The 24,296-nt window shown below is 36.4% G+C and overlaps 1 long non-coding RNA gene across 1 annotated transcript in view; it reads right to left on the minus strand.

The window, feature by feature from the left end:
* Positions 1-18,674, minus strand: part of LOC116275857 — a 222,863-nt gene extending 204,189 nt beyond the window's left edge. Inside the window, exon 1 of the long non-coding RNA XR_004185171.1 lies at positions 18,033-18,674. This is a non-coding gene — a long non-coding RNA (uncharacterized LOC116275857). The remainder of the gene's footprint in view (positions 1-18,032) is intronic.
* Positions 18,675-24,296: the final 5,622 nt, after the last annotated feature.

Here is a 24,296-nt window from a genome sequence, read left to right on the forward strand (position 1 = left end):
AAAAAAACATGCTAAATGGGCTCAATAACACAATAGAGATGACAGGAGAGAATCAATGAACTTGAGGAGAGATCAATATAATTTACTCAATTTACCCCATCTGAACAACAAAGACAAAATAAACTATTCAAAAACAAAAAAGAAAAAAAAAGTTGTCCGGGCGCGGTGGCTCATGCCTGTAATCGCAGCACTTTGGGAGGCCGAGGCGGGCGGATCACGAGGTCAGGAGATCAAGACCATCCTGGCTAACACAGTGAAACCCCGTCTCTACTAAAAATACAAAAAAAAAAAATTAGCCGGGCATGGCGGCTGGCATCTGTAGTCCCAGCTACTCGGGAGGCTGAGGCAGGAGAATGGTGTGAACCTGGGAGGCGGAGCCTGCAGTGAGCCGAGATCTCCCGCCGCTGAACTCCAGTCTGGGCAACAGAGTGAGACTCCGTCTCAAAAAAAAAAAAAAAAACTCACAGCCTTTGGGGCCTATGGGACAATGACAAAAAATCTAACATTCACATCATCAACATCTACCAAAAGGAGAATTAGAATGGAGTTGAAAGAATATTTGCATATATTGCAGTTGAACACTTTCCAAATTTGGGTAAAAAACCCAGTGTACAGATTCAAGCCTCTGGTAATACCAAATAAGATAAATCCAGAGAAATACATACCAAGAAATATCATCATTAAAACTGAAATAAATATGAAATATAAATGATGAAAAAAATATCATCATTAAAATCTGAAAACTCTAAGACGAAGAACAAATTTTGAAAGCAGCCACAGAGAAATGACACACTATCTATCGGGGAAAACAATTTGAATGACAGTTGGATTTCTCATCAGAAACCAGAGAGGCCAGAAGAAAGGGGCATCACATTTTTCAAGTGCTGGGGGAAAAAAAAAGTACTCTCAACTATAAATTTTATATCTGGCAAAATTATCCTTCAGAAAAATAAAGGAAACAAAGATCTCCTCAGACACTAAAGAAGTGTAAAAAATCTGTCAATTTGTCATGAGCAGACATGTCCTTAAAGACTGGCTAAAACAACTTCTTTAAACAAAAAGGTAATCATAAATAAAGGAATCTTGGAGCATTGGGAAGGAAGAATGAACGATGAGAAGAGCAGAAGTATGGGTACATCCAGGGGACTATCCTTCTTTCATTATTTTTGTAAATCAGATTTGATGACTGAAATAAAAGACATGCAAGAAAATGATATTTAAAAGTGAGAAAGATATAAGGACATAAACCAAAGAAAGCTTCCTACACTTCACTCGAAGTGGTAAAATGGTCATATGCATAGATTAAATCACATATGTATACTGTAATACCCAGGGGGCTACCCCTACAAAAACTCTACAAAAATATACACTCAAAAACATTAAATAAATACAGATGAAATTCTTAAAAAGTGTTAAGTAATACATAGAAGGCAAGAAAGAAAAACGGAGGAAGAATGAAAGGAAACAACCGGAAAACAAAGAACAAAATGACATCAAAAATATAAAAATACGTATTAGTCAGGATTCCCCAGAGAAACAGAGCCAAGTGTATTTATATGATAATAAATATGTATGATATTTATTATGGAAATTAGATCACACAATTATGGAGGCAGAGAAGCCCCACCATCTGCTGCCTGCAAGCTGGAGGGCAAGGAAAACTTGGTGGCACAATTCAGTCAGAGTCCAAAGGCAACTGGAGAGGGGGTTAGGGAGGGTAGGGCATGTAATAATACTGCAATAAGTCTTAGAGACCAAAGTACTGAGATCCAGGAGATCTGATGTCTGAGGGCATGAAAACATGGCTGTCCCAGCTCAAGGGGAGAGACAGAATTCACTCTTTCTCCACCTTTTCGTTCTATTTGGGTCCTGAGTAGATTGGATGATGCCTGTACATATGATTAGTATTATCTTTATCTTCTTTACTCAGTCTGCTGATTCAAATGCTAGCCTTTTCTGGAAACATCCTCACAAACACACCCAGAAATAATGTTTTACCCACCTATCTAGGCATCTCTTAATTCAGTCAAATTGACACGTAAAAACTAATCATCAAAATATATTCAGTTCTAACATATTAATAATTATCTTAAATGTGTGGTCTAAGCACACCCATTAAAAAAAGATTGGCATTGCAGATTTAAATAAATTGCATAACTATATGCTGCTAACAAAGAAAGCTCTGATATTTAAAATTTCCCACCTTAAATGAAGCATGGAAAACCTACTTCAAATCAAAAATAAAAAGATGGAAAAAGATATATAAACATTAATCAAAAATGCTCAGGTGGCTATATTAATATCCTATAAAGTAGGCTACAGAGGAAAGAAATTTATTAGAGATAAATATAATGACAAATGATCAATCAATAAAAATAAAATTATTCTAAATGTGTATACACTAAAAAACAGAACCTCAAAATACATTAAGCATAAACTGATAAGCTGAAAGGAGAAACAGACAAATCTATAATTATAGTTGGGAACATTAACACTCTTCTTCAGCAGAAAAATCAGATGATCTGAAGAACACAATCAACCAACAGAATCTAGTTGACATACATAGAACAATTCACTTCCAAACTGCAGAGTACACAGGTTTTTTTTTTCAAGTTCTCACATAACATTTACCAAGATAGACCCATATCCTATACTAAAACACACACACATACACACACACACACACAATTTCACAAATTTAAAAGAATTGAAATCATACAAATTGTGTTACCCAGACTTAATGGAATCAAACTAGAAACCAATGACAGAAAGACAGCAGGAAAACCTCTAAACAACACACTTCCAAATAATCCATAGTTCAAAGAAAAAGTCTACTGAAAACACATATAACTGAGTTCAAATGAAAATCAAACATATCAAAATATGTGATATGTATCTTAAGCAGTGCTGAGAGGGAAAGTGGTAACACTAAAGACTTACATTAGATATGAGGAAAGTTTCAAATCAATAATTGAAGTTCCTACCTAAAGAAAAAGAAAAGAATTTCTGTTCTCCTCACTGTTATTCTACAAAATACTGAAAGGTCAAGACAGTATAATAAGGTAAGAAATATAAATTAAATCATATTGATTGGAAAGACAATTATGTTGTTCTGATTTGCAAATGACATGATGGAATACATAGAAACTTCAAATAAATACATACACAATATTTTAGAATTTTTTATTTTTATTTTTTGAGACAGAGTCTCACTCTGTCACCCAGGCTGGAGTGCAATGGCACGACTTCAGCTCACTGCAACTTCTGCCTCCTGGGTTCAAGCAATTCTCTTGACTCAGCCTCCTGAGTAGCTGGGATTATAGGTGTGCACCACCAAGCCCAGCTAATTTTTGTATTTTTAGTAGAGACAGGGTTTCACCATGTTGGTCAGGCTGGTCTCGAACTCCTGACCTCATGATCTGCCCACCCTGCCCTCCCAAAGTGCTGAGATTACAGGTGTGAGCCACCGCACCTGGCCTAGAATTATTAAATGCTTTCAGTAAGGTCACAAAATACAAGATCAACACAGTAATCAACAGAATTTCTTTATATTAAAAATGTGCACATGGTAACTGTAATTTTTGAAAAATTGTAACTGCTCCAAAGAACATGTAGTACATAAGAATACACTTAACAAAACTACTATGAGACCTGTATGTGGAAAATAACAAAATGATAATAAAAGAAAGAGAACATGAATAAACTGAAAGGCATACCATATTTATGGATTGGAAAGCTCAACATAGTATGTCCATACTCCCTAAGTTGATCTTCAGGTTTAATGCAACTTCTATCAAAATCTCAGTACATTTTTGAAATTTTTCTTTTAGTAAGAGACAAGGTTATTTTAAAATTTATGTGGTAAGACCCCAGTCCTAAAATAGCTAAAACAATTTTGACAGAGAAGAATAATGTGAGAAGAGTAACTCTACCCAATATTAAGGCTTATTATATAGCTACTATAATCAAGATATTGTGGTGTTACTAGAGAAACAGACACACAGATTAATGGAATAGACCAAGAAACTCAGAAATAGACCTACACAAAAAAATGCTCCGCACATATTTTAGAGTGGTGAAAAAGCAATTCAAGAGAGCAAAGACAGCCTTTTCAATATATGGCTTCTGGAGCAACGGGCTATCCATTGGTAACAGTTTCATTTTGAACCTCAATCTAAACCTCAAACTTTACAGAAAAATGAACTTGAAATAGAGTACAGACACGAATGTAAAACACAATATAAACTTTGAGATTTAGGGCTATTCAAAGAATTCTTATACTTTACACTTAATGAATAATCCATAAAGAGAAAAACTGACACAATTAAAAACTCTTGAAAAAAATTTTTAAACTTTTTTTCTCTGTGAAAGATCACATTGAGAGGATAAAAAGACAAACTACAGACTGGAAGAAAATAATTACAATACACATATATGATGACTAGTATCAAAATATATAAAGAAATCTCCTATATCAAAAAAGTAGAAAGGTCTTTAACAACCTAATGTTATGTCTCAAGGAACTAGAAAAACAAGAACAAGCTAAACCCAAAATTAGTACAAGGAGAAAAATAGCAAAGATCAAAGCAAAAATAAACAAAATAGAGATTAAAAAAATACAAAGATCAATGAAACAAAGAGTTGTTTTCTTGAAAAAATAAGTAAAATCGACACATTTTTTAGCTACTCTAAGAAAAAAAGAGAGAAGACACAAATTTACAAAATTTGAGGTGAAAAAGGAAACATTAAAACTGACATCACAGTAATACAATGATCACAAGAGACTATTATGAACAACTGTACACCAACAAATTGGAAAATCTAGAAAAAAATGGGTAAGTTCCTTGGCACATACAACCTACCAAGATTGAATCATAAAGAAATAGAAAACTTGAAAAGACCAATAACGAGTGACAAGATTGAAGCAGTTATTAAGGTTCTCCCATCAAATAGAAGCCAAGAACCTGATGGTACATCTCTACTGAGTTCTACCAAACATTTAAAGAACTAATGCCAATTCTTCTTAAGCTTTTCCAAAGAGATCAAGAAGGGGGAGTACTTCAAAACTCATTCCACAAGGCCAGCATTACACTGGTACCAAAACTACACAAGGACACACACACACACACACACAACCACAGGCCAATATCCCTGATGAACACAGACATAAAAATCTTCAACAAAATACTAGCAAATCAAATCCAACAGCACATTAAAAAGATTATTCACCATAGCCAAGCTGGATTCATCCCAAGGATGCAAGGGTGATTCAAAATGGGCAAATCAGCAAACATGATACATTAACAGAAACAAAGCAAAAACCATATGATCACTTCAACAGATGCAGAGAAAGCATTCAATAAAATTTAACATCTTTCATGATAAAAACACTCAACAAATTAGGTATAGAAGGAACATACCTCAACACAATAAAGGTCACATATGACAAACACACAACTAATATCATACTGCACAGGCAAAAGCTAAAAGTTTTTCCTTTAAGATCTAGAACAAGATGAGGATGTCCTCTCTTACCGCTTTCATTCAACAAGTACCAGCCAGAGCAATTAGACAAGAGAAAGAAATAAACGGCATCCAAATGGGAAAGGAGAAAGTAAAATTGTTCCTGTTTTCAAACAACACAATCATACACATATATAATCTCAAAGACTTCACCAAAAACTATTACAACTAATAAATGAATTCAAAAAGTGGCAGAATACAAAATCAACATACACAAATCAGTAGCATTACTAAACACCAATAATGAAATAGCCCAAAAAGAAATAAAAGTAATTCCAAAAGCTACCAAAAAAATAAATACCTAGCAATCAATTTAACCATGAAGGTGAAAGATCTCTACAATGAAGACTATTAAACACTGAAGGAGGAAATTGAAGAGGACACAAGGAAATAGAAAGATATTCAATGTTCAAGGTCTGAAAGAATTAATATCACTAAAATGTCTGTACTACCGAAAGTGATGTACAGATTGAACGCAATTGCTGTCAAAGTATCAATGACATTCTTTACAGATATCGAAAAAACACTCCTAAAATTCGTATGGAAGCACAAAAGACCTTGGATAGCCAAAGCAAAAAGCTGTAAGAATCATATTACTTGACTTCAGAATATACTAGAAAACAACAGTAACCCAAACAGCATAGTACTGGCATAAAAAATCAGACACACAGACCAACGGGATAGAATAGAGAACTCAGAAACAAATCCACGCCGAATCGTTTTTGACAAAGGTGCCAAGAACATACATTGGGGAAAGACAGTCTTTTCAATAAATGGTGCTGGGAAACTGGATATCCACATGCAGAAGAAGGAAACTAGACCCTTATTTCTCACCTTATACAAAAATCAACACAAAATCAATTACATGTTTAAATGCAAGACTTGAAACTATAAAATTACTGAAAGAAAACACTTGGGAAATGCTTCATGACATTTCCTTGGGTGAGTATTGTTTTGGATAGGACCACAAAAGCACAGGTAACAAAAGCAAAAATAGACAAATGGGATTATATCAAAACCAAAAAGCTTCTGCATAGCAAAGGAAACAATAAACAGAGCAAAGAGACAACCTACAAAATGGGAGAAAATATTTGCAAACTATGCATCTAACAGGGTTTAACATGCAGCACGTATAAGGACCTCAAAAAGCTCAGTAGCAAAAAACTCAATAATGTTTATCTAAAAATATATCTAAATAAAATATATATAAATAAATAAAAATATATCTAAATAAAAATAAATAATGTAATCTAAAAATGGTCAAAATATCAGGATATTCCCCAAAGAAGACACACAAATGGCTAACAAGTATATGACAAAATTCTCAACATCACTAATCATTAGGTAAGTACAAATCAAAACAGTGAAATATCACCTCAACCCAGTTAGAATGGGTATTATCATAAAGTCAGGGAATAATGGATGCTGGTGAGGATGTGGAGAAAGAGGAATCCTTGACTGTTGGTGTGGGAGTGTAGATTAGTACAGCCATTATGGAAAACAGTATGGAGATTCCTAAAAAACAATTAAAAATAGACCTACTATATAACCCAGTAATTCTACTACTACATATATATCCAAAGGATTTGAAATCAGTGTGTCAAAAAGATACCTTCATTCCCATGTTTACTGCAGCCCTATTCATAACAGCCAAGAGATGAAATCAACAAGTATCCATGAATGAATGAATGGATAAAGGAAATGTGGCATATATACTGAATGGGACACTATTCGGCTATAAAAAGGTGTGAAATCCTGTCATTTGTGATAACATGGATAAACCCAGAGGACATAATGTTAAGTGAAATAAGTCAGATGCAGAAAGACCAAAATCATATGATCTCACACACATGTGGAATCTAGGAAAGTCGATCTTACGGAACTAGAGAGTAGGGTGGTGGTTACTAAAGGCTGCTGAGGGGTGGAGAGAGGGGAGTAAAGGAGGTAAGTCAATGGATACAAAGTAACAGTTAGATAGGAAGAGTAAGTTCTAATGTTTTACTACATAGTAGGGTGAGTATAGCTCATAGCAGTGTGTTGTATATTTTAGGATAGTTAGAAAAGTAAATCATGAAAGTTATCACCACAAAGAGATGATATAGGTCTGAGGTGATGGACATGCTAACTTCCCTGATTTGCTTACTGTACAACGTCCACATGTATTGAAACATCATACTATGCAGCATAAACATATACAATTATTATGTCAATTATAAACAAAATTAAAATTAAAATGAAGAAATCCCAACACTCAATAATTTTTTTTTTAAATCCAATTAGAAAGTGAACAAAATACATGAACAGAGACTCACTGAAGAGGATATACAAATGGAAAATATTAATACACACATGAACAGAAGTTCAATATCTTTAATATAATCAGGGAAGTACAAATTTAAACCAAAATAAAATATAACTACATACCTATCAGAATAGCTATAATAACAAATATAGAAGAAAATAAGTAGACATTGCTGAGCTATATTTTATAGGTAGAGTTGTTGCTATTTTCTTTGTATTTATTTGGATGACTTGAACTTTTATAAAGTGTTATTTAAAAGATCATAGTCATTAATTTGAAAATAAAAATGAAGAACAAAATAAGCAATAATTCTACTATACTAACCGAGTCAGAGATCTTGAGTCCCTTATACATGATTTAGGATGGAATTGGAAATGGTAGCACATCCAGAAGAGAACAGCCAATATGACATGTTTGAGGAAACCTAAATTAAAGTATTTGGGAACAAGGATCACATCATCTTTAAATTATTTAAGGGCTTTCATATAGAAGTTAGAGTAGATATCATACGCCATGCTCTAGAAACAAGAGTCATGAGTAGAACTTACATGGTGACAGATTTCCTGATGACGAATCTGCCTCACAAAGAGTTCAAGCAGAGGCAGGAAAACCTTTATGTTAGGAATATTGTAGAAAGGATGCCTACAATTCAGAAGGAGGCTAGAATTGTGAACTGAACTGCTACAGTCTATCTTACTAGAAATCTGCTTTTCATAAAGCTTCTGACTACTTTTATCTGCAATTTTTCTTGTATTGGGGGTTTCTGGCACCTTGTGACCTATCCCTTTGTATCCGGTACCTCTGGGAGCTGCTCTCTCAAAGACAGATTTTAGGTAGCTTTGATCTGATGCTTCAAGATGGAAAATAAAAAGCAAATGTGAAGCAAGGTGCCAAAACCTCTTAATGCATTAATTATTTAAAATCTTATCTTTCCACATTATAAATCAAATAAAGGATTCGCTGCATGTCATCCTTCCACCTTTTTGAAAGTGTAACTGGAAAATTCCTAAGGCAAAAACATGGCAACTATTCATGCTAGAGTTTCCACAACTGTGTCAAATAGCACTTGGCATGTGACAGAAGACAGCCCCATGCACTGACCTTCGTCCCCTCTGGTCCTCAGCTCTCAATCTGGGGTGGTTCATTCCACTTTCTACAGCAGACCTTTCAGTCACAGCAGAAACCGTTTACTCCTTTCACTTCTTAAAGACAACGTTCAGTTAAACTGAGGGCTAGTGATAGCAACTGATATTTAAAGGAGCTGTCACTCATTTTATGCAATTTCCAAAATGTTTGAAAAATTATGTAAAGAAAGTTTATAAACAAATACACATAATGGAGCCATTCCTCTACAATAGCATTCAAAAGTGTTTTCTTTCAGGATTTGCTAAAGGTTGTTTTTCTCTCTCTCTCTCTTTTAATGCTCTATGTCTAGACATCCCAGAGAGAGTTAGGTTGGTCCATGGTTATCCAGTGTGTCATGTCTTGTTCTGTGCTACTTCTGTGCCTTGTATCCACTTCCATTAACAGATATATCATAGTGGATGTTCCTTTAGTTATAAAATACAGACAATCATTCCTGTGTCTCAGGATTATTGTGAACATTAGAAAACCTGCCAGTAAAAATCTGACAGAATGATCAGTTTTATTTTGTAGAAAAGATCCTTGTAGACCACAAGCTCCTCTAGAGCAGGATCCATGACCTGGTCACTTGCAATGAATATGAATCTGTTTCATAACTCTGAGGTACATGAAATACCATCTTATTTTGTGTTTTAAATTCAAATCAAATTTTCTTCCAAATCCTCACTAGGTGCCTGCCATCTGAGACTGTCACTGGCCCAGAATTGTTTGATAATCCCAAGATATTAGACTGTCTGGAAATGTGGGAAGTCGTCTCTGTTTTTACTCCTTTGAGCTTGTAGCTGAGATGCTTAATTTATTAACTAAATTCAAATAGTCCTAGAAAAGGCAAGAACCCTTCTGCTCACAGAATCTTTTCCCCTATGCTTCCTTTTGCTAAGGACCTTTATTCACCATGTTTCTCAAGATTAGCCACCATCTATTCTATGCTGCCTCTTCGGACATCCTTTCTCTGGTTCCTTCATCTTCTGGGAAATAGATTCAGCACATTTAGGCTCCTAGTCCACAGCCTACCCCTGTGCTTCCTTGAATCACAAGTATTTGAACCTTTTCTTAGAACATAAGAAAGCCTAGAACCCAGGACACCCCATCTCTTTTAACTTCTTGGAGCATGGGGGGTGGGTAGAGAGTAGGGGGGTAGTTGATGAGGAATCCACAGAAAAATAAAACCATGATTTTGTTTTCAGGTTATCCCACCATTCATTTTTGTATCCCCAGGGCCTAACACAGAGACCTGCAGATACTAGGCACTCATGAATATTTAATAAGAGTACAAATGAACTATAAGTAATACAGGTGAACTGTCATGAGGCATGCCAACTATAAGGTCCTAGATCACAGCTAGTCCACTGGTTTTGTTTGTTTGTTTGTTTCTTTGTTTTTGAGACAGAGTCTCACTCTGTCACCCAGGCTGGAGTGCAGTGGTGTGATCTTAGCTCACTGCAACCTCCGCCTCCTGGGCTCAAGCGATTCTCCTGCCTCAGCCACCCTAGTAGCTGGGATTACAGGCATGTACCATCATGCCCGGCTAATTTTTGTATTTTTAGTAGAGATGAGGTTTCATCATGTTGACCAGGTTGGTCTTGAACCCCTGACCTCAGGTGATCCACCCGCCTCAGCCTCCTAAAATGCTAGGATTACAGGCATGAGCCACCGCACCTGGCCTAGTCCACTTATTTAACTGAAGTTTCAGAACTTGGTAATTGTTATTAAGCATCCATGTGATAAAGCTGCTCAACTTTGGTAATAACACTGAGGTTCCCCAGTTCTAAAAGCCAAAGTAAGCCAAAATTCTCCAAGAGAAGTGACAGGATGCCCAGAATTTGGAGGCCACTGTTATCTCTTACTCAACTCTGTAATTATTAGGGAGTCAGACACATGAATGGTTGTCATGTCTGACATTCTACATTGTAAATCAATGGAATAATATAATACAACTCTTAAGTATCTGAGAGCTAAGTCTTCCAAAAAACTGCAGAAGACTCCCAATGTCATTAAAATTTTAATCATTTAGAATTCATATCTCTAGAATATATTAGGTATACCTCTGTTGTCTTAGGCAAATCACAGCAAACATAATTTAACCATTCTGGGTAATTTAATGTAATCATTACAAATATTCATTATTCCAGCACATATAAACAGTGGTGCCTTCTGGGCACTTTGGGGTAAACTGGGCTTTCTATAGGACAGGGAATGACCGCAAATGCTGGGATTTCCTAATCCCACAGGCATCTGTCTTTCATTGCTTTTGAGGGTTTTCTTCATAAATGTTTTTCTCATTTGTTTCCTGATAATGAGATACACTGCGTTTTTGGATAATAGCTGTTGTCTTTCCTGTAGAGTTTTTAATTTTTTTGCTTCTAAGTTGATAAAGCTTAGAATATGGGGAACTGAGCATCTTTTTTGATTTAAGAATAAATAAGAATGAATTGTCTCTGATTCTCATTGGGCTGATATTTTGACAACTATTTTTGGGTTCTACTGGGTTTATGGCTATGTTTAAGTAATGATGCTTCAGCTGGCTGACTACCATGTATTTACAAGGTACTGTGAATTTTTTGGAGCGATGTCATTACTGTGAACCACTTGCTTCTCATATTAGCTCTGTCATTATTTTATGTATCTTATAGATTTGAACCTGAAGTGAGGAGGTCCACATCCCCATAGTCAATGGAGGGGACTAAAAATCCTTCCCTTGCCTATGACCCTCAAGTCTGACACAGTTCCCAGCTCATTACACTCTGCAAACATTCTGGGTTATTAAAAACTAGTTGACCCCACAAGGTCTGATAATCTCACAAATGGTAAAGTGACTGATGGCATTTTTTGAGTTAGACTATTTCTTCTCATATATTTAGAATCAAATATGACACACATGTACACAGACTAGAAGGTTGGGAACTAGAAGAAATTAAGCACTGTCAAATGAGACAAAGAAAAAAAAACAGTATTTACGGATTTATAGAAGATACATAGATAGATAGATAGATAGATAGATAGATAGATAGATAGATAAAAAAGCAAATAGGAGTATGTTTATCAGTGATGACTATTATAGTTCCACTGTCAGCTGAAGTGAATATTAAATATAATTCCTAAGTAATTCATGTAAAATCATATTTTCTTAAACTTAATGATACTCTGTGGGCTTCTATACATTTTTATGAGCATGATTGCCATTTAATGGATGACAATTGTTTTTGTATTTTTTTTTACTTTTGCTATATAGGAGAAACAATATATGCAAAATTCATATTTTCATTCCAGCATTTTTTGCATTATTTTTCTAGATTGTCAGAATGTTTTCTCCCTTCTTACAACCCAAACCCTAATCACGCTTCAGGATTCAGCTGAATTTAAATAACCCACATGAAATACCTTCCATGATTCCCACAGAACTTTCTCGTCTCCCTTTTCTCCTCATTCCTCCAGTACCTCAGGCCTCACTCTCTTATTAGTCGTTTCAGGTCTAACAGCCCTTGACCTAGTTAGATGATACATTTCTCAGACTAAAGACTGGATCTTGTATTTCTAGTGTAGTTTTTCTATTTGCAGTTAGCAAAGGTCTAGTTATATAATATGTGGTCAAGTAACAACTGAATAAATATGAAAGTCAACAGATTGATAACATTAAAATTAACTAAGTTCAACCTATTTGTACATTTTAGAGATGAGAAATAGATGTCAGATTGCCTCTGTGCTGGCTATTCTTCATTTGGCCACCTCCACACACTCAGACCTCTTTTCTCCCTCTCTGTCCTGCTATGTGCCTTGTAAGGAAATCCACTCACAAGGAGACTGCAATAGTAGGCAGAATAACAGCCCCCAAAAGATGTCCATGCCCTGATTCTCAGAATGGCAAAAGCGACTTTGCAGACGTGATTAGAGTTAAGAACATTGAGTTAGAGAGATTATTCTAGATTATCTGGGTGAACCCAAGGTACTTACATGAAATCTTAAAAGTAGAGAACGTCTCCCAGCTGTGGTCAGAGAAAGAGACGTAATGATGGGAGAAGGGTCAGAAGACTCAACTCTATTGCATTACTGGCTACAAAGATAGAGGAAGGGACCATGTGTCAAGGAATGTTAAGTAGTTTCCAGAAGCTGGAAAAGCAAGGAAATGGATTCTTCTCTGGAATCATCAGAAAGGAATGCAACCCTGTTGGACACCTTGGCTATCACTATGTTGAATTTCTAGTTTACAAACATATAAGATAATAGGAAGATTTCTTCCCTGATCCATCCCTCCTTCCTTCGACCCCGTACTGTAGGCTGTACTTGTGTCCCTCATGCTTTAGCTCCCACTGGCTGAATCTTCCTCTTTCATGCATCCAGCCCTAACTAGGCTCTAATAACCCTATATTTTCTCTCTTCACCCCTTCACTCTTAGAGACACCCATGGCTAATTGCTTGTTTCTGGAAGCATCTCTATCCCTTGATTATTCACTTAATGCAGGCAACACCTCTGGTGGTAGTCACTCACTATATATCTTTTATTTTAACAGTCTCGGGTAAATTTGTTCTCTGCTAGGACCCAGAATAGGGCAGCCTTGTTTATTTAAAGTATTTTGAAAGGTTGCTAAAATTAGTTCATGTATACTTGAGAGAGGAGCATATAGCCGAAAGACAGGGGAAAGGTCGTGAGAAACCATCTGACCCCCGAAAGAAGCTTCAGAGTCTTACGACTTTTCCATTCCCATGAAGCATGTTTATGATTTTTTTTAATTCTGTGATGTCCCTGTGTCTTTATCCTCTCCACTCACACCATTCCACTACTGCTATCTGTACACAAATATTTTTTTTCTTGATGGATATTTACTCTCTGTGTTTGCAATTTCTTATGCTGAGAATCCTCTCTCACCTTTTTGTATTTAATGTTCAGGATACAAACAGATCTCTGAAAACAAGAGGATCAAAATTTCAGAATAAGCGTCACAAAGATCACCAATTTGTCCACACCAAACTATATTCCATGTTTAACATGCAGAAAATTGGCAGGTTCATGAAAGAGATTGTGAATAATAAAATGGACACATAACAGCAGAACACCTTCCTTACTAGTACAGATGCTCTAGATCATACTGTACTGCAGCCAGAAGCTGACACTCACAAACAACTATATTCTGGCCCCATCTGAGAGTTCGGACTTGCTTCTCAAACAACACCTACTTCTTCCTCACTGTGCCCATAGATCAGAGAACACAAGAATGGATGGTGTTGAGGGACCATCTCTTCCAGTGCCTTCACTTCATAACTGAGGACAGTAAAGCCCATCAGTGTGGCTACTATTAAAAAGGCTACGGAGAAAAGGGAACACTTACACGCTGTTGGAGGGAAGGTACATTAGCTCAGCCACTGTAGAAAGCAGCTTGGAGATTTCTCAAAGAACTTAAGACATAACTACCATTTGACCCAGAAATGCAATTTTTGAGTATATACCAAAAGAAAAATAAATTACTCCACAAAAAGACACATGCACTTGTATATTCATTGCAGCACTATACACCTTCACAAAAACATGGAATTAACCTAGGTGACCATCCATATTGGATTGGATAAAGAAAATGTGGTATGTATATACCACGGAATACCACACAGCCATTGAAAAAAACAAAATCATGTCCTTTGCAGCAACATGGATAGAGCTGGAGGCCATTATCCTAAGCGAATTATTGCAGAAACAGAAAACCAAATTTTGCACGTTCTCTTTCATAAGTGGGAGCTAAACTTTGGGTACTCATGGACATAAAGATGGCAACAACAGATACCGGAGCTACTGACAGGGTCAGGTTTCTTGGGCATTTAAACATGACACCATCACTTAACTGTACAAACCTGGACAAGTAAGTTTACTTCTCTGTGCCTAAGTTTTCACACATCTGTATAATGAAAGTAATAGTACTATTTATCACAACATTGTTCTGAGGATTAAATGAGATCATATCTGTAAGGTGCTTTATAACATGTGCTTATAATCAAGAAATGGATTGAGGATATCAGAATGAAAACTAAGCTTATACATTTTGATGCATGATTAATCCTTAGCAACCCTGAAGAAAAGATACTCTTCTTTGCAGATGATGAAACAGAGACTCAGAGAGTTTAATTAATTTGGCCTAAGTCACAAAGTTCTCGCTCAATGGAAAAGATTCAAATCCAGATCTACCTGATTCTAAAGTCCATGCCACTCATACTCATCCATGCTGTGACCTTTTTATTCTGAGCACGAAGTTCCTCAGCTCTTCTTACGGCCCTTCCCAATGTTCAGTCCGTGCCCCCAAGGTTCATTTTCCTTAGGTTACTGTTGACTCTTCTCTCTCCTTCATTCAAATATGCTATCTAAACTAGCACAACCACATACTCTCCAACCTTTTCTCTACCTTATTTTTATTTATACCACTTATCACTACCTGATTATCATATTATCTATTTAGTTTATTTTCCACCTTCCCCACTGAGATTGTAAACTCCACGCAAGGACTGTTGTCAAATTTTGTCCATGGCTATATCCATAGCATGTAGAATGCAGCCTAGAACATGGTAGGTGCTCAACAATCGTTTTCATGAAAAATAAATGAATGAGCAGATGAATGAAATTCTGTCCTTCTACAAGTACTGGGCAAGTGCACTCAACAAGAACACTCAACATATCTATTGCTTTCTTTTCCCAAGAAAGCACCATTTGCTAGAGCTTAAAACTCACACACCAGAGATCTCTGCTTTATTATGCTCTGCCATTTAAAATCATTTTCCATATCAAGGCATTGTACACAGAGCAGTAAAAACACTTTCTGCCACTTTTTCTTATTTCCTGGTGTGTCTTAAATCCTAATTATTATTGTCGGTTTTATATCGAACAAAACAATACTGACTTGAATTTGCCTAATGAAAACTTCCATTTCTTCCTACCACATAACTATTCAAGTTAAAATCAATACTCCCCAAAGGGCTGGGTCCCGATAAAATCATTACAAGGCATTTTTTTTTTCAATTTCTGCATGGTATTATGAAAAACAAAGTCAAATTGCCCCAATTCTTGCCTCCTGGGCTCTTAAAATTTAACACAGATAATGATGATGTAAGAAGTTATATTGGTACACAAATAACCATTTCATGGGCTGATGCTATGAGATGCAAGGAGATTTTGAGAGTGAAGTCTAGGTATGCAACAATGGACTTTCCTAGTCTAGGTTTTACTGTTTGCTAATTCTTCTACTTTGAATCCTCTTCCACCTTTTGTACTCAAATTGTATTTCTCACTGGTTGGCTTCTCAAATTCCAAACCCACTCAGGTTTGGAGATTCCAATTTCTCAGGCAGCCCACAAAGCAACAGTGCTCAGCAGAGCTTTGTGAATGTACATAAGTGGTTGCGTGTATTTTCAGGATGCTGAACATACACATGGTGAAGTTTCAAGAATGTAATATAGAGCTAGTACATCCTCAAACAAACTGTGATCCACAGCTGTTTAATAATAGGGGTTAACCTCAGTTCTCTAAGAAATGTTTACATAGTAGGTATACATCTCTACTATGCACAGGATATTCACCTAGTTGTACTAAAATATAATGTATTCTCCTGTCAGTGATAGTCATTTCTACTGTTTAAAAATTTCCAGATTTTGTATAATGATCAGGGGTTGCTTTTATAATTGCAATAATATTATTTAAAAAGAGATATATTTCCAATCCTGCATAGAGTTGACCATAATGATACCAATAACATTTTCTCCTTCAAACCCCTGAGAAAACTATCATTAGTTTGTAGTTTAACGCAATATCTGTTTTTTTGGAAATTTAACAAAACTTCCAGCCTGACCCCCAAGTTTTCATAAATATGCATATGCCCTATGGCTCCTTCTTCATCACATACCAACCCTAAGTCATCAGAATGAAGTTTTACTTGATTGAGCCTGACCTGGGTCTACAAAGTATTATGCAGAACACAAAGGAACAACTGGGAGGAAAATTCAGATTAAGCAGCTCAGCTTTGAGGATCCTGTGGCTGTTCTGCATTTAAAACCTTGGTAAAGCAGCTACTGGCAGTAATTTAAGATAATCAGGCAAAAATGGGTTGATATCTCAAAATAGCCAAGTGCATGTTTTTTAAAAAAAGTATTAAAAGTAATTGTGGTTTTTGCCATTAAAAGTAATGGCTTTTAATGGCAAAAACCACAATTACTTTTGTACCAACTAATAGTAATCCCTTGTAAATATGAAGTACCTAATCTGAGATAGCCCCTGATTCAGGGCATTGTAATGGATTATCTGTTATAGTCAGAACACTGTAAAAAAGAAATTATCTTTATTCCACGTTAAAGGTGGGTTTCAAATTCCAGAGTCATCAAGGGACTTGTCCGAGACCACACAGTCCTAAATAACAAAACTGGAATTCACACCCCTGACTGCCTTACTCCAGACTCACGTTCCTTCCTTTACACAAAGCTGGTACAGATTGGGTAATCCTGACGCTGCCAGGAAACTCAAAGGACAAGGGCCAGAAATACAGGGAGGGAAATTCATGTGTTATACAGACTTTTCTATCCAACCTGCCCCTACATTCAGCTAGGTAAATTCTTTTAGATTCAGGAACCTACTGGGGAAATGTGTAATCAGGCAGAACTAGAAAGTCCACAGGAGCCAGACACATATTTGGCAAGCAGTGTTTTGTTTCACAGGTTGATTTTTAAGAAGTTCTTTTTTCCATCATTTCCTTCTTCCCTCCCTCCGTGACTTCCTACCTCTTTTTCTCCTCTCTCTGCCTGTTAGTTTGACAACCTAAGTTAAGCTCCACTCTGGGTCATGTATGCATTATTTCTCCTCAATGTACTTGGCCTTAGAATGTATTTGAAACCAGAATGCATGGAAATCAGCTAGGGGAGAGAAAGGGGAAGAGGAGATGAAGAGAACAAACCCTACTGTGGCTCCAGGCAAACAAAATCAAGCTTCCAGAATTTAAAAAAAACAAAAACGAAACAACAACAACAACAAAAATATGTCACATTCTGTACCACATAGGTGGTGACCACTTACACACAGGCCTGAAAATGCGAACAGCTGTACCTTGCCTTCTTTTGATGTCAGTCGTTTCCTTTGTGAAATTCAGGGACAGACTCTGATTTCCAAGCCCCAAGTTTAACACTCTGTGGTTCTTACGGTGTCTCCTAGAGTTAAATGGAATATTGAATAGTAAGAGGGAAAATACACTTCAATAGAGTCATGTAACTCTAGAAAAATTTTGTAAATACACATTTTGGGTTACACATTGTTTTATTTAAGTCTAGATAACAGTGCCATTTGCATTCTAATCTTTCTAATCTCAGCTTGGTTCCTTCCTTGCTAGGAAATAGATGAAGCTCTCATTCTTTTTGGTGTTTTAATTTCCTCAGTGGTTAAGCAAGGATGACACATCTAACCTGCCTTTCAGAAGGTCTAGATGGACACTATAGCAAAACCTTTTTAGAATGTTTTGGCTTAAAAGACTTCTCTCTGAACCATATATATGTTGTTTTAATACACTATTTTCCCCAAACAGTCATCAGTAGGATTTACAAAGAAAATATATTCATACAATGGGGTTAATTTCTCTAGATCCTTGGATGATCTCAAACTGTTTGGCCTTGACTAATCAATGAATTTGAATTTTTGGCAAATACCAATCATTATGTACATGATTCAAATATTTGCCCTTTTCTGCATAGTCAAGGCAATCTAATTTTAACTAATTGTAAGAAAATAAATGTTAACATTCAACAGCATTAGAGTACTGTTTTGTTGCACTAAAATTCCTCTAGTGACATAAGATATCAAGATGCAAAAATTCCATGGAGATCCCAATGCATGATGTATAAAATCATATTGAGACTAAATGCTGAAGTTGGAAATGATCTTAAAAAGGAAATCTCATGAAAAGCCTTGATTTTATAGATGAAGAAAGGAGGAAAATAAAATTTCCTAAGCAACCACAGGTACTGTACTAAGTGCTTTACTGCACCAGTGTATTCAGTCTTCATCATCGCTCTATTACAGTTCCTTCATTTTACCTAAAAATAACCTGAAAGCCAGGGAAGTAAAATAATTTACCCATCCTCAGTGATATGATTATGATTAAACTCCAGATTCTGTATCAGAGGTCCTCGTTCAGAGATCAAGCCAAAAACCTATAAGTCTACTTGAGCCTAAATCCTATATTCAGTAGCAAAATGCCAGCAAGCTGACCAACACATTTTTCATTTTGAGAGAAACAATTCATGGCAGAAAGCTGGTACATGGACAACCAGGGAATGGTAAGACCACTTGGGTGCCTCTCTTTTAGGATGACCAATTACTGTATGTATAGAACAGGCTTTTTCCAACTACTGAGATCCAAATTGATAATAATTATGTTATACAAATAAAAGCTCAAATTTATTGAATATTTATGATATATCAAGGACTTCTAAAATGTCATTTTATACCGTCACATAATTTTTAAAGATAATTACCACCCCATTTACAGAAGATGTAACTGAAGCTTAGTTGGGTAGACAACAACAACAATAATACAAATTACTTGTATAGAATTTACAATGAGACAAGAACTAAGTCCTTGATCACATATTACTCATATGTTACACATACAACTTCTGTAATCATCACAACTACCCTATAAGGCAAGTATTAGTATTATACCCATCTACCATACGGGAAACTGATATACAGGGAGCTCTAAAATCGCACAATGAAACGGTAACAGGGCCAGCCAGGCTCTTATGCACTGCTCTACACTCAGTATGATGGAGACAGCCAGTGGACACAGAAGGATTTGAACCTAAGACTTGGACTCCGAAGCCCATATTCTTTCCAGGTCTTCATGTTTCTCAACCCTGTCTGCTCTTTAGAATAATATGGGAAACATTTGGGAAGTAGGATTTCCATTAAAGCAGTTGTCCCCAACCTTTTTGGCACCAGGGACTGGTTTCATAGAAGACAATTTTTCCACAGACCATGAAAAAGTTGCGGGGTTGGGGGATGGTTTTGGAATTATTCAAGTGCATTACATTTACTGTGCACTTTATTTATATTTTCATAACATTGCAATATATAATGAAATAATTATAAACTCACCATAATGTAGAATAAGTGGGAGCTCTGAGCTTGTTTTCCTGCAACTAAATGGTCCCATCTGGGGGTGATGGGAGATGGTGACAGGTCATCAGGCATTAGATTCTCATAAGGAGCCCACAACCTTGATCCCTTGCATGTGCAGTTCACAATAGGGTCCATGCTCCTACAAGACTCTAATGCCACATCTTACCTGACAAGAGGCAGAGCTCAGGCAGTAATGCGGACAATGGGGAGTGGCTGTAAATACAGATGAATCTTCGCTAGCTCCTTGACCTCTGCTTATCTTCTGCTATGTCGACACGTACCTGGTCTGTGGCCCGGTAACAGTCCATGGCCTGTGGCTTAAGGATCCCTATATTGAAGAATGTGATCATTTTCTCATGTATGCAAACTGAAGGAGGTTTCAGTTGAGTTGCATATTTATTCCTAAGTGTCAATGAATCCTAAAAGAGGAGAGGAGTACCTTCCCTGTGTGAAATGGAATTTTTCATCTTGATTCTTCAGATGACTTGTCGGCCACTCTGAGGCAGGCTCTAGACCCATTTCCACTGGTCCCAGCCTAAGCATGGCTGCCAGCAAACTCAGGCCAGAAAATCTACATGGGTTCTGCAAAAATGCCTTTGTGACCTAGATTATTTTTTTGTCTAAATATCCCTTAACTTTTCACTTTGACAATCATGTATTGAAATTCAACTATGGGCAAAATACTGTGCCAGGCAGTCTTGGGAACACAGATTCCTTGGTCCCAAGGAAAGCACAATCTATTGGAGAAAATATAAATATTGGCAGCTAAATATAATTCCTATTATAGTACCAAGGAGCCCTTTTGGCTCTGCATCTAAGTTTAAGTTTCTGCTATCTGTGAGAAAGTTAGAATGGGTTCAGGCATACTCTAGGGGGGCAGGGGGTCAAATCAAGGCACATGAAGGTGAAATATGGGGCCTTACAATGTGTTTCACTTTCATAAATGAGTTTGGGCAACTCCGTGTGCTTTTAGTGTACCCTGGAGGATTAGGTAGATCATTATTGTTGTTGTTGCTATTTTATTCTCCAATGACAAGTTTACAGCATCTTCTCTTCAGTGGTTTGTGTCCCTGAGAGCAAAATAAACTCAACATTTTCTTCCTGCAACCTCTCATGAATATTAATGATGTCTTTATTTATTGTTTGGTAAAATATGACAAAAATAAAAATGCACTACAGCGAAAAAGAACATGTATATACCAAAAATATCGAGCTACTGTCAGAATACTTGTGTCATCATCATTATCAATAAATGCACACTTGACAAGGATGCTCCACACACTGTACCATCCCACACTTCCCTGTAACCACTGACCTTTCTTAAAGCGTGCTGCTAGTTCTTTGGTTGCTACTTGTGGAACTCCCATTAATTTTAAAGTTGCACAGTTTTGTTGTGCTTAAGTTACAAACACGGAGTTCAGTGACAATGGGCCAAAGAGATTCGTAACAGCAGTCTTCCAGAAACAGACTTTCAGGGCCTCAGAAGCTTCCCTCAAAGATTTTTGTACTCAGAGGCTCAAATATATAAAACAAACAATTAAAATGGTCATAGTTAAAAGGGGGTGTAGAGTCCTACCTATACAGACCTACTCTCACACCCTAAAGCAGTCCAAAGCAACTTTGCAGAGCCCTTTGAATTCTACACATCACACTTGCAAAGCCACTGATCCAATCCATTTCATAGATGAAGACCCAGCCTACCAAGCCAATTCAAGTAGCTAAGGCCACTGAGTTAGAGGCAGAGTTGAAACTAACACTCCTATCCCTTCAGTCATAGTCCAGGGATCACTGTACACTACTTCTTGCCTCTCTACATAGTGCAATTTGAGAGAAGAATAAGTGAAAAAAATTAGCAGAAGCATTTATCACGGCAGTCTCATTTCCAATGTGGCAAAAATAGAACTCCTCTGGGGTTTGTCAGACAATCCTAAAATCACAGTGTGATCATTTAAGTGGAATAAATATTGCATATTGGACCAATAAAGTAAAATGGCCAGCCTCAAGATGTCTTATCCATGTTCTTAGAACTGTAATAGAACTTATAAAAGTCCTTATATGGAATTTCATTAGTTCTGGCAGTCCAAAATAAGTATGACCACAGTGAGAACTTGACCAGGATTCTGTATAGTACCGTTAGACTTATTTCTAGTTCAACCTTATTCCTATTGGTGGTGCTAATTTTACCGAATGCCATTGAATAACTCTGATAAACCTTGTTCAAGAACACAAAATTCTAAAAGTGGGTGATAGTCTTGTTGTGTATGTGTCCATTTGATTCAATAGAACATAAGCATTATCCAGCAGGAGGATGCAATGTCATTATCACTTGTCTGCAACCCAGGCCTAAACAAATCACTTCAGAAATTACATGACAAATTAAGCTTCAGAGAGCCTTAGAGGCTATACATAGAATTAGTGATTTGAACTATATCTTGAATCCCCGTCCAGTGCTATTTGCCCAAGTTGCTTGATAATCTATGTCCTTCCCCTTCCTAAAAGAAATGTTAGCTGATATCCAAGATAGGCAAATAATTCCTCAGCATTTTCTTATTCCCTTTTATAGAAAGTAATTGACCCTTAGCCTAACCACACCTATAGTTGAATTTTCTCCATATAAGATGCACTCAACCAATTATTCTTTCTGATAACCTCTAGCAACAGTACGATTCATCTGAAGACAGTCAGAATTATTTACTCATGATTTTATTCATTCTTTATGTTAGCAGGTTAATAAAAAACCCCTCTTACACAGTATGGTAGAAGAAAATAAACTGATAATATACATCCCCATTGTTACCATTTTAAAACTGCTGTATCAATTTAGGACTTGGTTTTTAATTGCATTATTACTGATACTGGTTACACAAAATGCCATGAGTCATAATATTAAATACTTAGAATTCCATTATATTAGACTCTGGAAAAATATGGCGACATGGGGCTAGAGAGAACACTACATGAATCCTCTTTCTTCTGGCCAGACTAAACATGCCCAGTAGGTGTGATCCATTTATCAAGCTATCCAGGAAAGGGGAGATCTTGTTCTTCGATAATCAATTCCCAGACATTATAGAAAATGGCAGATTAAAAGACTCTAAGAACATGATCCTCCCTGAAAATAACTTTAAAAATCTGGCCAAAACTATCGGAATCAACCTTTTCAGAACTCTGGAATCTAACCAAAAGATTGATGCAATCCAGGTAACATTTTTAACACAAGCATGCAAACTAAAAACGGGCTAACTCTCTGTAAGAAGCATTAATTTGTGTTTTGATTTACCCTAGTCCTATCCCTTGCTACCCAGCTCAACAGCAGCCTTGAAAATAACAGTCATCATTCCAGGTACCACTATCTGAGGGAGCAGAATGTAACAAAGTAACAAAGAATTCTTATGTAGTAATGATTCCCTGGAAGACCTACTCAAAAGGCCAGTATTTATCCAACCTGACCGGGAAATTGCCTAGTACTAAAGCTGTTACCCAAGGGAACATTGTCAAAAGCATTTACAAGCATAAATCCTAAGGAAAAAGAACAAATCTGGAGGTATCACATTACTTGACTTCAAATTATACTACAAAGTTATAGTAACCAAAACAGCATGGTACTGGCATAAAGGTAGATACACAGATCAATGGAACAGAATAGAGAGTTCAGAAATAAAAACAAATACTTACAACAAAGCTTGGAGAAAGAACACCCAATTCAATAAATGGTGCCGGGAAAATTGAATAGCCACATGTAGAAGAATGAAACTGGTTTCTGATCTCTCACCATCTATAAAACTCAACTGAAGATGGATCAAAGACTTAAATCTAAGACCCAAAAGCATAAAAATTTTAGCATAAAACCTAGGGAAAGCACTTCTGGACACTGGCCTAGGCAAAGAGTTTATTACTAAGACCCCAAAAGCAAATATGACATGATAAAAAAATTAACGGGACCTAATTAAACTAAAAAGCTACATAATAAAATCATCAGAATAAACAGACAACTCACAAAATGTGAGGAAATATTTGCAAATTATGTATCTGACAAAGGACTAATATCCAGAATCTACAAGAAACTCAAATAAGTCAGCAAGAAAAAAACAATCCCATAAAAAGTGTGCAAATTACATGAATAGCCATTTTGAAAAGATACACAAATGGCTAACAAACATGAGAAAACATGTACAACATCACTAATCAGGGAAATGC

The sequence above is a fragment of the Papio anubis genome, chromosome 7 (genome assembly GCF_008728515.1).
Source record: "Papio anubis isolate 15944 chromosome 7, Panubis1.0, whole genome shotgun sequence".
Taxonomy (NCBI): domain Eukaryota; kingdom Metazoa; phylum Chordata; class Mammalia; order Primates; family Cercopithecidae; genus Papio; species Papio anubis.